This window comes from Notolepis coatsorum (assembly GCF_963971535.1).
Source record: "Notolepis coatsorum genome assembly, chromosome: 3".
Taxonomy (NCBI): Eukaryota; Metazoa; Chordata; class Actinopteri; order Aulopiformes; family Paralepididae; genus Notolepis; species Notolepis coatsorum.
In genome coordinates, this window is record NC_140167.1 from 97,654,755 (window position 1) to 97,670,550 (window position 15,796).

Sequence of the window (15,796 nt, forward strand, 5' to 3'; positions counted from 1 at the left end):
GTCGCCCCGTCGCTCTTCAGCGTCTTGGACCAGGCCGCTAATCCAGCAGTGCTGTGCGGCCGAATTGGAGAAATCGCAGGGCAGTGAGACGGTGGCGCTTCACCGTGGAGATGAAGAGGTTCCTCATCACTCAGGGGATCAGGAGACAGCGGCGAGGTCAGCCTCCTTTTCTTTGGCCCCAATCCTTTGGTCTCCACCGAGGCCCAGGAGGATGGCTTGCTACTTGCGGCTAGCGTTAGCCTCGGAGGGTAATCAGCCAGCGAAGCCACGCAGCTACACTGGAGGGCCCGATCTGGGGAAGCTGCTCCCTGGATAACACCATGCTCGCCAGAAGAGGGTAATCCTGGGGCGTCGAAGCATTCTGACAGTGGAGTATAACGGTTTGAGAGCAGCGGGGAGTCCATGTGGTGGAAGAGAGGTAGGGATACCTTTCTTTTCCCCCTCACAACAGTCGCCCAGGAGGAGCGAGCAGGCGAGGGGACAGCTTACCGGAGAGAGAGAGAGAGAGAGAATTCTACTATAACTGAATCAAACTATAAACAAGGTGGTCTGTTGGGATGTTGGATCCTAATGTCAAAAACTGTGATTTTATACCCTTGCTATTATTTGACTTATTAGTACGTATATTTGTATATCTTGTATGTCATAAATGTCAGGATGAAACAGTACTGTATATCTGTATGTCATGTATGTCATAAATGTCACTATGAATTGAAAATGGGGGACCCTGATGTAAACCAGACGAAATTCTTTCTCTGGTCTGCATCCCCTTAACAATTGTTTGTATTGAGCCGTACTGTATTCTGCAATCTGTTAAATAAAGTTTTCAATCAATCAATTGGTATTCTGACAGTCTTCACTCTTGTCTGACACCCACTCTTAATCTGCACTTTGCTTTACATATATATATTTATTCAAATTATTAATCCTTCACTGTTTCACTGTATGTGAAAAAAAGATTTATGGAAAAATGCATATACTGTAATTGCTGTGACAATCACCAATGTTTGTAATCTAGGTGTCATTAATAATAATGGCTTATTAAAGGAATCTGAATCTGAATCAATCAGTAACGTCCAAAGCAAATCCCTTGTATGTGAAAAGTATACAACAGAGAGAGAGAGCCCCCCCCCATGCGCAGTAGTGCTTAGCGAGCCAAAAGTAACCTCTCCCTCGATCCACTCCACAACATCTTCCTGAATGACTGACACACGCTTTGTGTGTTTCTAGTGTAAAGTGTCTCTGACGGAACTCTACTGGACCAAGGCTTTCTACTCAAAACATCTGGATCAAACCCTTCTTCTTGTGGAATCAGACAGCAGACTGGACACCACAACATCTGTAAGTACAAACATGTAAACATTGTTTCCCTCTTATTGCTCCTCCTTGCAGAAGCGGCTCGAAAGGAGCCTTGAAGTTGTACAATCCCAGTTGAATTGTAGAAAATGCCAAATGTTTTCCATGTTTGTACTTTACCGTCTCCATGGCAACTAACTGCGAGCATCTGCAGCGACGTGATTCTGTTCACAATGAAATGTTACATTTCTCCCGATACCGGGAGCTCCCGCTGTTAGCTCGATCGTAGCTGTAGCTTCAAGTCTACTTTTATTATCACATACGGTACAAGTATATTACAGTGAAATGCTAGCTTCTGTATGAGCCTCCTGAGGTTGTGCTTCATACAGTAAACATGAACCAAATCAACACAATCTGGACGGAGCTCAACGAGGCGCACAGCGCGGCGCCATCTTGTTGACATTCATCCTCAATGAATTGGGTCATAAAGGAGAAAAGAGCTGCAGACGTAGTACAAGTGATTGAAAATGGGGGACCCTGATGTAAACAAGACGAAAGTCTTTCTCTGGTCTGCATCCCCTTAACAATTGTATGTATTGAGCTGTACTGTACCCATTCTGCAATCTGTTAATAAACTTTTTAATCAATCAATCAAGTGTTTTCTTGTTTTACTATTGATCATTAGTTTGTAATGTGTTTTTCAGATCATCATAAGCATAATATATCTAAATAACTTGGTTAGTTAACACCTTATTTCACATGTAGTGCACAGAGGTAACTACTAAGACAGACAGATATGACCAAATTGTGACGACCCTCCCCCACACTGTTTGCTTGCTCTGCTGGTTTCAATGTTTCACAGGACTGCAGGCCTGTACACTGCGATGATATGATCGCAAATTGCCCCCTAATTTGGTCCGTGCGAGTTTAAAATAATATCTGGGGGCAAGCTTGCGAGTGGTAATTTCAACCCTTCATTCGCATTTCACTCCTAAATTAATCCATACAAATTGTAGTAAAACATTAGCCTACAACCAGGGCTGTACAGTGCAATATAATGTTGCGGTTGTAATTTAATTAGACAGACCAGCGCGGACCTTTAATAACATGCAATTTAATTGACACGAGCAATGAGCTAACGGTAGCTTCTAACCAAGGTTACCATTAGGATTATGCTAAGCTAACTAGCGATCTCTGCTAACCCTGGAAAACGGTCAAAGCGGACTCCACAAGACTAGTTCCATTCGTGAGGAAAGGGGTGGGTTATATTGACAACGCTTGACAACAGAAGTTTAAACATAACTTCATATTTATTGGTTATTCATTTCTGTATATCATTGAATTTCCATCTCCGTGTGTCTCCATCTCTTCCTGTTTACATTCGAGTGTGACGTCATCACCTACGGCAGCTTAGACTATCAAAACGCGAAGGGGGGGGCTGGCTCTCTTGTTCTCTCTCTCTCTCTCTCTCTCTCTCTCTCTCTCTCTCTATTCAATAATTTAAAGTAGCCAAATGTTACACACAGTATAAATACTAACTGGATAGTTGATGATATAAACATTTAATTTCATTATCTGAAATATTCTAAAATCATTAAGTCTGTGTGATTATTATTTTCTCACAGTAGTGTGTATGTATATATATATATATATATATATATATATGTGTGTGTGTTTGGCTAAAGTGGATAGAAAACACAGTACTGTGTAAAAGGCACCCAAGAGTTTTTATATAAATTGTCTTAGATGTAAATACATTTTTTTATTAGTGTGTCAGTAAGTAGACTACTCTTAGTACATTTTCATTAAATTATTTTTTAAAGCATCTTCATGGTTTAATAATGCAAACATATGTTGCAGGGACTTATTATAATCATCATATTGGCGTGACTGTATGCATCAAAGGGTTAAATCAAGCATTTTTAAGTGCTTTAGAGGAAATGTCAAAATATTGCGATATCATTTAGAGGCCATATCGCCCAGCCCTACTATAATGGTAAAATAGTTATTTAAAAATTTGCCCCCAAAAAATATTGTTTGCCCCTAAATTTCTCATTTAGGGGCAAGTGTGCCCCTAGTGAAAAAGCTTAGCGTACAGCCCTGGACTGGTGGCAGAGCTGGGGAGGGTTATCAGAGTGTGTCCCAGGCCTTTATACATGCAGGCTTCCTTTAGTATGATTGACACAATAATGACAGTCCAGTACTTAAATCTAAATAAATGTAGATTAAAAGATTTACCCATAATAAATGCAATACAATACCTATGCTCTTGCTCGCTCTCCCCCCCTCCCCTCAGGACCCCCTCTTGGACAATCCATCCATTATTCCGTTTAACCAGGAATTACAAATTCATATGCTAACCGTTATCCTCTCCACCACCTCTAACCAGATTGCTATGCTGGCTTCACTAACACCTAAAATTATTGCGGTAGATATCTCTAGCTAAATCACATCGAGATAGGTAAGAACCCATACCTTCCGGCACATTTTATCCGGTTGAATCCAGCGTGATGCTATCAGCTTTTTAGCAGTTGTAAGACCGGACAAAATTAATCTCTTTACCTGTATGGAGGCTGCTAACTGAGAAACATCATTCAACATCAATACAGAAGGCAGTACAGGTATGGTCAGAGATAAAAATTCTGATAATTGCGTGGTTACTTCTTCCCAGAATGTCTTAACCGGAGGGCGGAGGGTATTCCCAATACATATGCATAAATGTACCAATATCACCGTTTAAACATAAGGAGCATCGAGAGTCTTGTTTAAGCCCCATTAGGTACAAACGTCTAGGAGTTAAGTAAGTCCTATGAATAATAGGGGTGCACCGATGTATCGGTCGGGTATCGGTATCTGCCGATAAGTGCCTAGTTGACTGCAATCGGCCTATCGGCCGATAAGCTCGAATGTGCCGATGGCAGTAGCCGATAAATATCCATCAATTTGTGTCGCGTCAAAAGGCAAAAAAAACAGTCGCGTCGCGACCTGCACAACGCCGCCCCCGGCCCACACACACACAAGCTACTGCATCAAAGTTACTACTTATGATTAACAAATGCATTCGTTTTGTGGCATTAACGTTATATAGTTAGTGTTACACGTTCAATAACATCAGCATATTATTTACCCGAACGTAGCAAGCATTACTCGTTCATACTAGCTCAGTTCCTTCCGTTGCTCATAGAGCACTGAGTTGTACCCATTCTGCAATCTGTTAATAAAGTTTTCAATCAGACACATGTATAAAAAGGCTTTGTTTTATTATAACATTCGTTGCAGTAAAATCATTATGCCTCGTTTAGTCATCCTGCGGAGCTAAACGTTGGCCGCGCCGCCGCGGGGATCTAACGTTGTTGTTGTTGTAGAGCTCAGCTCTCGTCAAAATCAATGGCGGACAAAAGCGGAAGTAAAAAATGTATACGCGCTTGCCGATTGGTGGTAACAGCAGAGGCGGGTGCAAGCGGTGTGTGACGTAATTGGCAGAATCGACTGTCAATCAAAATTTCATTGGTTGAGAGCTCTGGTTGAGACAATAGTATCCAGCTGCAGCCCGGCAGACAACTAGTATCTAGTAGGGATGCCCCGATCACGTTTTTTGCCACAGATACCGATCGTCGTGAGCCATATCGGCCGATACCGATCGTTTTTGATTAAAAAGAAATTAAAAATTATTTTGTATTTTTTTTTTATAAAATATATATATATTATATAATTAGACTTGTACTTGTATTATCTGCGAGACATCGCCACCATGCAACAAGTCAAAATGCTCGCTATCTGCATTTTATCTGTGTACTCTAGTAGCCTCCAGCTCCAAAAAGGATTCTCCTGTGCTGCAGCGGGACCATATTGGTAACGTTACTGTGCATTGGACATTCAGCAAGCCCTCAGCTCGAATACGCATTGAATCAATGTTATAAGACATTTATATCAAGAGCTATCTGTAGCTACTGCTAGTCGGCTAGATGACGTTAAGACAGAACTTTTTAGTTCAATGGGACATTTCGTTTTGAACAGTGAACTAACATCAGCTAACGCAAGCTAACGGAGGTATCAACATGGACTACTAGACTTGCTGGATCATTTGTTGATATCAGGAGCTATCAGTAGCTAGCCGGCTAAATACTGTTAGACAATGCCTACTAAAAGTGAATAGTTGACTGGGTAATTTTGTTTAAACAGTAACGATAGCTAGGTAGCTAACGTTAGCTCAGGTCGTATGCACTATAGACTCGAGCAGAGGAGCCTCCTCTCAGTCCTCTGTGTTTACAAACTGTACACGGGTGCGGGCGGGGCAAGGGAGCAGCGGCAGTTTGCAGGTTGTGTGTGTCTGAGACAGACAGCGAGTGAGATCCACTTGATCGGTTTCCACGATCGGTGAATATGACTCATTATCAGAATTCACAGATCGCATATTTATACTGATTATCGGCCGATAACGATCGGTGGCCGATCGATCGGGGCATCCCTAGTATCTAGCTGCAGACCATACTGGGAGAGAGATGGTGCCATTTCTTGACGTTTCCTTTTTTTAAGTAAGTAAAGAGGCCTATGTTCATATTGGTGAGCACAATTTGTAACGCAAATATACAGTAGTTTCATAAAAAAATTAAATAAACGATTACAAAAATATATATACAGTATTATAAAAAATATTAAAAAAAAATTGTTGCCACAAATATCGGTATCGGCCGATTGTGTTAGTTGAACAATCGGTATCGGTGGCAAATTTTCATATCGGTGCATCCCTAAATTGAATAAAATTAAGATTAATCTGTTGATGGTCCGGGTTGAGTGATGAAAGCTGTACGTTTGCCCAAACTTCATCCCAATCAAAATCTACTTCCAAGTTTGGTATATCCTTCCTCCAGACTAAGTCTAGAGGAAGGACCTCATATGAGGACGTGAGTAAGTGACGATAAAACTCAGATACGAAGCCTTTTGATGTCTCCTTTTCATAAAATAATTTGTGATATCTGTGGTGTTCAAGTGGCACCTTTAATGGAACTCCATGAGCCTTTAAAGCTGCTTTTAATTGTAGATAGAAATAAAAAGTGGATTTGGTGAAGTTAAATTTGTTAAATATATCTTTAAAGCTGCAAAAACCCTGATCATTGAAAACATCCCCCAATGTATGTATGCCCTTCTTTTCCCATTTAGTGAATCTGATAGGTTGTTGTGCAATAAGGAATGAATTGTTATTAAATAGGGGAGAATGACTATGCCATTTATGTTGGTTAGTAAATTTGTTCTGTGTGTCACGCCATATCCGTATCACATGTGTAATAAGTAGGGATGACCTTTGAAGCTTTTTTTGGCAATCCAAGCTTCGGGGCCAAGCTTAGATTTTAATTCGAAGCTTCGGATTTTTTTCTTTATTTTTCTTTTTTTATCTTATGTTGTGGGACGTGTACAGCACTTTGGTAAACGTTGTTGTTTTTAAATGTGCTCTATAAATAAAGTGGATTGGATTAATTAATTAAGTAGCCCCTTTCTTGACTGTGACGCAGCCAACAAGGTTTCACTCGGCTGTGTGATTTAATTCAAGGTGGATCGCTGTTGTCGTTTGAACAACTTCAGATTTCATGGGAACTACCAATCCCCCAAATCAAGAATGTTTAACACTTTCTTCGCCAGGCTTATGTACACCATTATACCATCCTCTGCCAGCTCTATTTGTCTATTGAGAAGTTCCCCTTCTTTGCAGGGCTATAACTCTTTAAATTGTATTGCTAAATTGACATTACTATGGCCCATTCAACGTCAATTATCTATCGTTCAGGATGTGGGAACGTTATACTTTTTCATTCACATATTCATACTAAAATACGGTCTAAAGTATAAATATGTTTTTATCGTTTTCTGCAGCATTCTGCAGAACGTGATTTATAGCCCTAAATGCATTATATTGATGATCAACTACAGTTTGATAGCGATCGGCGCGAGATAAAAAATTTCAAATGGACGTGCTTCTAGAAGTTACTACTTATCATCTGATGTTGACCGGATGGGGGGGGGGGGGGGGGGGGTTGTTTATAATTCCGTGGCCAACGTTAGATGATTCATCTAGTGTGGGTGATATGATCATTAGAGCAGTTTGTATCGAACACGGTAAAAAAACCTGCTGAAACTCACCGCAGCTTCCTCGTAGCGTTGGGCGATGAGCGTGGAGCAAAAATATTCCTATTATGGGATGTTGAAATATGCGATCCATCTCCAGGTTGTATAATAGAATATACGTCCAAATCATGTTGTTTATCGAGTTATTGGTAACGGATCACTATCCATTGTGTCGCGCTCGAGTCCCGGGACCTATAGCCAGTGATCGGACCGAATTTGGATGAGCACCAGTTTCCGTTTCCGGTTTGGGCGATCGGCCACCAGATGGCGCTCTTGAACCGTTGGAGAGTTGAGAGGGGATCAACAGTAGATCTCAAGTCTCCGGGGGAGAAATATGATTGCGATCACAGATTTTTGAAATATTGATCTCAATGACGTGTTACGGCGTCATTGGCAGAATGAGCATGGCGGGGAATGACTAGTTTAGGCGTCCTTGGCAGAGAAAGTGTTAAGGACATAAACACTAACATTGCAATCAGCTCATTCAGTTACGTGTGTGACTGTGCCGCACCCATCGTACACATACAGTATTAACACAGAGGATGTTTCAAATCTGGGTTAACGGATACAATAGCATTTCTGTAAAACTACATCTACTCGGGCGGCTGATTGGCGCAGTGGGCAAGGCGCTCGCCTCTAACGCACGAGACGCCCACATTAATTCCAAAGAAGAAGAAGAAGACATTGTAAAATGAATTGTACAGTAGGTGGCGGTATGCGCTTTTTGTGGTCGCGATCCGCCATTAAACCCATTGAAGAAGAAGAACAGTGGTTAAACAAATCCCAGGCACCGTCAACACAATCATTTCCAACACTGCAGACCAGTCCATGTTCCTAAGCTGCTCCCTAAACGTCTCAACACAGTAGTTCTTGAAAGATCTGATTTGAATGTTTTTATAGAAAAAATGTCTATGAACCTTCCTGGTACAGTATGTGATGAAGTGGTCACTGATACCATAAGCAATCACACCATGTTGTGAGATATTGCATTTGTCTGACAGTGTGAGAACTGGGGTCTGGAGCACAGCCCAATTGCTGAATACACGAGAAGAGATAGGAGCGGTTTCAAGGGTGTTTAATGTCAATTGAGCAACACAGGAATTGGGGGAAATAGAACGGGGTTATGTAATGTCTTGTGGCTGCCGCGGCGGCAGTGAGCGAGCAAGCGGTCCTGGTGCTTGTCTTGGGGAGCTGCTGGGTTGCAGCGGGAGAACAAGTGTTCCTCTTCGGGAACAGGTGACGTCCAGGCAGGGACGGCGGTCCTTTGGGGCACAGGAGAGAAACGGGTTAGAGTAAGCAAATACACGGTTGGTATCTAGCAGAGCTTTCGGCAGAGACGTCGTACCTGGGCAGTGGTAATTAATACCACGACAGCTTCTGGTCAGCGGCGAGGTGTAGAAATAGTCCCCCCATCAGGGAAGGATTGAGTGCAGCTGGGGAGAGTGGGGTGCTTGACCGTGTGTGAATTAGGGGGATGGAATACAGCTGGGCGTATGAGGGTGAACGAAGGAAGAGCGGATGAGGAGGAGTGCGCAGTGGATAGAGAGGGGGATGAAGAGGAGCGTGTGGAGGACGTGAGGGGAAAAGGGGGGGGGAGTGAAGTAGGCCCGTGCTGTGATTATGACAGACAGTGCACCATGATAAGATCTATTGTAGTTTGGGTAGTTTTACTTATTCAGGTGGGATCATTAATCAGCTGAGTTAAGTCAAACAGTTTGCTAAACCTAGTAAAAGCACCATGGGTTGGACAGTCCTTGTTAGATACATCAGTATTAAAATCACCCATCAAAATACATTCGTTTTTCGTCACACCACAGCTAGCAAATACATTCTCTAGATTATCATGAAATGCACTTTGATCAGGTGGTCTATAACATATACTCCCAATAGCACTGGTTTCGTTTTTGTCAGGTGAATGTCCAGCAGCACAACTTCAACTTCATCAACCACGTCTGTCCTGACAGTAAAATTAATATCATTTCTCACAAAAGCACAGACCCGCCCTCCGCTACGACTGCGATCAAATTCTGACTACAGAGTAATTGGGTATATTTCCATTTCTGAATCACTGATACTGGGATCAAGCCAGGTCTCTGTAAAACAAATAACTCCCACCTTTGTTTTATAAGCCAGCAGACTAATCTCATCGATCTTTGGTGGTAAGCTCCTCACATTCAGGTGCATAAAGTGAAGTCCTTTCAGCCTGAAGACTTCTTCTTGGCTCGGGCTGCTGCTGTAGCCTGGACTAGGCCTGGTGGTGGAGCTGCTGCTGTAGCCTGGACTAGGCCTGGTGGTGGAGCTGCTGCTGTAGCCTGGACTAGGCCTGGTGGTGGAGCTGCTGCTGTAGCCTGGACTAGGCCTGGTGGTGGAGCTGCTGCTGTAGCCTGGACTAGGCCTGGTGGTGGAGCTGCTGCTGTAGCCTGGACTAGGCCTGGTGGTGGAGCTGTAGCCTGGACTAGGCCTGGTGGTGGAGCTGTAGCCTGGACTAGGCCTGGTGGTGGAGCTGCTGCTGTAGCCTGGACTAGGCCTGGTGGTGGATCTGCTGTAGCCTGGTTAGGCCTGGTGGTGGAGCTGTAGCCTGGACTAGGCCTGGTGGTGGAGCTGCTGCTGTAGCCTGGACTAGGCCTGGTGGTGGAGCTGCTGTAGCCTGGAGTAGGCCTGGTGGTGGAGCTGCTGCTGTAGCCTGGACTAGGCCTGGTGGTGGAGCTGTAGCCTGGACTAGGCCTGGTGGTGGAGCCTGTAGCCTGGACTAGGCCTGGTGGTGGAGCTGGACTAGGCCTGGTGGTGGAGCTGTAGCCTGGACTAGGCCTGGTGGTGGAGCCTGTAGCCTGGACTAGGCCTGGTGGTGGAGCAGGACATGGTCAGGTGGGAGTGCTGGGACAATTAAGTTGAGAGGGCTGTGGGAAATGTCTGCAGAGGGATGTGGATTCTGCACACAGAACGGGGGAGTCATAGCGTCGTTCTACAAGGATGGAAATGTGGCAGCAAGGTTGTTCGCCATGATGGCCCATGACTGTAATTCCCTTATGATTGGGGATGAAGTCTATCGTATTTATATAACTTTGTCTCAGTCCAGAAGGAATCAAAGTGGCTGATGTAGCCATATCCACAAGCTGAGCAAACATTTTGCAGCCATCGATCAGCACTATAGATGCGGCTAAAACACTCGGAGCTCCCTCTGAGGGTGGGAATTAGACCAGAAAGAATGCAAACCTTGCCAAGATTTACAATTGTTGCTACTAGGTGTAACTGCCTCTGTGTTGAGTTTAAGTTTGGGTTCCTACCAGTTTTTTGGTTCCTACCTAAATGCTGCTAGTTTAATGGTAGTATAATGCTGCTAGTTTAATGTTGAAGCCCACAGTGTCCGGGGACGTTTTATGCCGACGCACGCGTTATCAAAATCTCTGCGGATTTAAGAGATAGTTTCACTTCTTCTTGTAAAGAGATAGTTTCACTTCTTCTTGTAAAGAGTTCATAAGATCAATAGAATAGAATAGAATGATCTTTATTGTCATTGTTACAAGGTCAAGAAGATGATACAGTCCCCACAGGGGCGTAACTTGCGGGGGGGTCCCCGGAAAATGCCCCCCGCATGATTTCAGAATGCAGTATGCAGTATTTGTCCCCCCCCCATGTTTTTACCCCCAAACCGCTGCAACTGCGCGGCCTGGCGGCCAGCACTGTGACTCGCTAGTCACTAAGATAAGATAAGATAAGATAAGATATTCCTTTATTGATCCCCTTGGGGAAATTCAGGCATCATAGCAGCATGGGGGGGAGGGGGGGAGGGGTACAGGTAGTAAAACAACACAGTATACAGGTAGTAAAAGACAACACAGGCAGTGTAAACAATTTGATCAATATGGTCAATATAATTTACTATCTGACTAGCTGAGGAATATTCACATTATTCACAGTGTCACATAAGGTGCAGTATGCATGAGGTAGTGTTATAATTTACTATCTACGGAGTATACATTAATCAAAGTACCAGGGTAGTCTACTTTGTCCCCCTTGGGTTCCTATAAGTCCCAGGTCAATGTCTGGTAGCAGTCGCTGTCGCTGCCCCCTGTTGTGGGGCCTGGAGGCTGCTAGTCGCTGCCCACTGTTGTGGAGCCTGATGGCCGCTGGTATGAAGGACTGTCCGAGGCGGTTAGTTGAGTGTCGGGGGGGGGGGATGAGTCTGTGGCTGAACGAGCTTCTCATCTTGACTAGCTCGTCGTAGAGGGGGTGGTAGGGGTTCTCCATGATGGCATCCAGCTTCCTTATCATCCCCCTCTCTACCATCACCTCAAGTCTAGGTAGCTCGACTCCCACCACGGAGCTAGCCTTCCTCACCAGCTTGTTAATAATAATAATAATAGATTGAATTTTAAGAGAGAAGCGCCTTTCTCAGACTCAAGGACACTGTACAAGGAAAGGATGGAAAAAAAATAAATAAGTAATAAAATTGAAAAAATATATATAATAAAATACATAAAAGATCTGTGTATAGTAACAACAAGAAAAAACAAATAAGATAAGAGATAAAAATAAATTAAAAAAGGAGGCAAGTTCTGTCCAATTGGATGAAGTGGTTAAAATTAACAAACAAACGAACAACAAAACAAAACAAAACAACGGAATCTGTGGCTTAAAAAGAGTCGGGGGTGGGCTACTTGGGAGCGGGGCCGTGTTGCGTGAAGGCAAGTGTGAACAGGTGGGTTTTTAGCTTGGTTTTGAAGAGGTTGATGGTGTCAGAGCCTCGGATGAGGGGGGAGAGGGAGTTCCATAGTCTGGGGGCTGCTGCAGCGAAAGCTCGGTCTCCCAGTGTGGAACGCCTGGTGCGGGGGATGGTGAGGAGGTCGGAGTTGGAGGATCGGAGGCCTCGTGCTGGAGTGTAGGGGTGGAGTAGGTTGGTCAGGTAGGAAGGGGCCAACCCGTGCAGGGATTTGTAGGTGAGGAGGAGGATCTTGTAGGGGATTCGATAGTTGATGGGGAGCCAGTGGAGTTTTTGCAGGGTGGGGGTGATGTGCTGCCAGGGTTTGGTGCGCGTGAGGACCCTCGCAGCAGAGTTTTGGACGTACTGTAAACGATCCAGAACCTTCTTGGAGGCACCAAGAAGGACTCCGTTACAGTAGTCGAGGCGGGAAGTGATGAAGGCGTGAATGAGTGTTTCCGCTGAGGTGTCGGAGAGTGAGGGGCGGAGGCGGGAGATGGTTCTGAGGTGGAAGAAGGCGGATCTGGTGACAGACTTGACGTGAGGGTGAAATGAGAGGGTGGAGTCCAGTATGACGCCCAGGTTCCTTACCTCTGTGGAGGGGCAGATGGAGTAGCCATCCATTGAGAGCTTGTTGTTGAGCTTGTTGGTGTCCCTTGAGTTGATGTAGCCTCCCCAGCATGCCACAGCATAGAAGAGGATGCTGGCCACAACAGACTGGTAAAAAGACTGCAGCAGTTTGTTGCACACATTGAAGGACCTGAGTCTCCTCAGGAAGAACAGCCTGCTCTGTCCCTTCCTGTAGAGGGCCTCTGTGTTGTCCGACCAGTCCAGTTTATTGTTCAGGTGTACCCCAAGGAACTTGTATGAGTCCACCATCTCCACATCCACCCCTCGGATGGAGATGGGAATCGGGGGGGGCCTCTTCTTGCCCCTCCGGAAGTCCACCACCAGCTCCTTGGTCTTACTGGTGTTGAGTTGGAGGTGGTTGCTGTCGCTCCACCCCACAAAGCTCTCCACCAGGGCTCTGTACTCCTCCTCATCATCGTCGGTGATGTAGCTTACGATGGAGGAGTCGTCTGAGAACTTCTGCAGGTGGCACCCGCTGGAGTTGCGGCAGAAGTCTGAGGTGTAGAGGGTGAAGAGGAAGGGTGACAGCACAGTTCCCTGGGGGGCGCCGGTGTTGCTCACCAGTACGTCAGACTGACTGTCCTTTAGTCTGACGTACTGTGGCCTCTCAGTGAGGTAGTCCTTGATCCAGGCCACCAAGCCGTGCTCCAGCTGCATCGCAGAGAGCTTCTCCGCTAGCAGTGACGGCTGGATGGTGTTGAAGGCGCTGGAGAAATCAAAGAACATAATCCTCACTGAGCTGCGCGGCTTCTCCAGGTGCGTGTACGCTCTGTGGAGCATGTAGATGATGGCATCCTCCACCCCGATGTTTGCCTGGTATGCAAACTGCAGGGGGTCGAGGGAGTCACGCACCAGGGGCTTGAGGTGTTGCAGGACCAGTCTCTCAAACGTCTTCATGACGTGTGACGTCAGAGCGACTGGCCTGTAGTCGTTGGGGGTGCTGGGACGTCCCTTCTTGGGCACCGGGACAATGCAGGAGGTCTTCCAGAGCTGGGGCACCCTCTCCAGCCTCAGGGAGAGGTTGAAAAGATGCTGGAGCGGTGCTGCTCTGCACATACCTTGAGCACCCTGGGATTGGTGTTGTCCGGTCCTCTGGCCTTGTTTGGACAGCCCTGGCCTGCTCAGTGTCCCCTGCCATGAAGGCCCTCTTTTTCCTGTTTAGCAGGTGTTTAATGTCCTTGCTAATCCAGGGTTTATTGTTTGAGAAGCAGCGTACCCTCTTTGTGGGTACGATGCTCTCCTCACAGAACCTGATGTAGTCTGTGATGCAGTGGGATAGTCCATCAATGTCATCACCGTGGGCCCTCTCAAACATATCCCAGTCTGTCGACCTGAAACACTCCTGTAGCTCCTCCTCGACGTCGTCAGACCACTGTGGGACAGACATGGTGGTCGGAGGCTGTCTCTTAATGAGAGGCGTGTATGTGGATACAAGCCTCACAAGGTTGTGGTCTGACTGGCCGAGGGGGGGCAGGGAAGTCGCACTGAAAGCCTCCTTCACGTTAGCATACAGGAGGTCCAGAGTTTTGTCTCCCCTGGTTTTGCAGGTGACATACTGGGTGAAGTTTGTCAGGGTCTTGTTCAGTCTGACATGGTTGAAGTCCCCATTGATAAAAATAAATGCATCCGGGTGTTTTGTCTGAAGCGCCGCGACGGTGGAGTGTATGACGTCACTCGCCTGCGCCGCCGCCGCGCTGGGTGGTATGTAAACAGTGAGAGCCAGGACGTGTGTTATTTCTCGCGGTAAATAGTATGGCCGCAGACTCGGTGCCAATAGTTCAATGTCGGGGGAACAGATACGTTCCTTAATGGTGATGTGCCCCGGGTGGCACCATTTGGAGTTAACAAAGACAACAAGCCCTCCGCCTCTCCGCTTGCCGCTCTGTTTACTCCGGTCGGCGCGCACCACTGTGAAGCCCTCCTGTTCTATTGCACTGTCCGGGATGTTCTCGTTCAGCCAGGATTTGGTGAAGCACAGTAGGCTTGCCTCCTTGTACTCACGCTGGTTGATCATCAGGGCTGAGAGCTCGTCGGTCTTGTTGGCCAGCGATCGCACGTTCCCCATGACGACAGCGGGCAGGTAAGGCTTGAATCTCCTGCTGTCCTTTATCCTGTCCTTCACGCTCGTGCCAGCTCGATTTCCCCGTCTGCGAATCCTTATTTCGGCTGGTAGATTCCTCGGTGGTTCTGCAACTCTGTTTCGAAAGCAGAGGAGAGCCTCCCTCGGGTAAACCAGCCCGCCGTTGTTGCTGTTGTTGTTGTTGTTGTTGTCCTGCCGCGGGTAAACCAGCCCGCCGCCGGTGTCCATTGTTCAGAGCTGTGCTCGACCGAACTTGCCTAACTCAGCTAACTTCACAGAAGTTGTTACAAATGCCTTAACTTGGTCTAAAGCAACGCACAGTCACTTATACACCTATTAAGTAAGTATAATCACAAAAAGAATAAGTAAGAAAGTAGTAAACGGGATAAGAAGTAAAGGGGGTGGGAGCTGCTATGAAAAGGCTGCCACTCTCCTCGGCGCCACTACACACTACTGCACAGTGCCGGCACTGCAGATTTACCCTACTCTTGGAATTCATTGCCAGATCCTCAAAGTCATACATAGGGGCGCTGTCTCGATAATGCAGTGTTATTAAAGCAGCGTGTAGCCGACGCATGAACCAGTTGGAAGCGTCAACGCGGAACTGGAAATCCGTTGGTAAAGAAATAGCGGCCTGGAATCATTTTTGGGACGCTCTCAATTCGCAGTAAAGGAATATATATCTGCGGTTTCCCTGGCGGATGGCGAACAAGGTAAGGTAAGCGATTTTAGATGTATCACTTTAAGTGTGCAGCTGTTGTCCGAATACTAGTGAATATTGAAAAATAAAGGCATGACATTTAGAGACGTCCCCGTCGTAGCGTTCTGGTGCGGGGATATGGATCTCTCTGTGCGGGGGCGCAACAGCAACAGGTGGGGTAGGCTGGGCAGAGATGTATGCATCAAAACGATTACATTGTTTGTCTCTCATACATTCGATTTATAATGCGAGCACCTGCATTACAATCAAA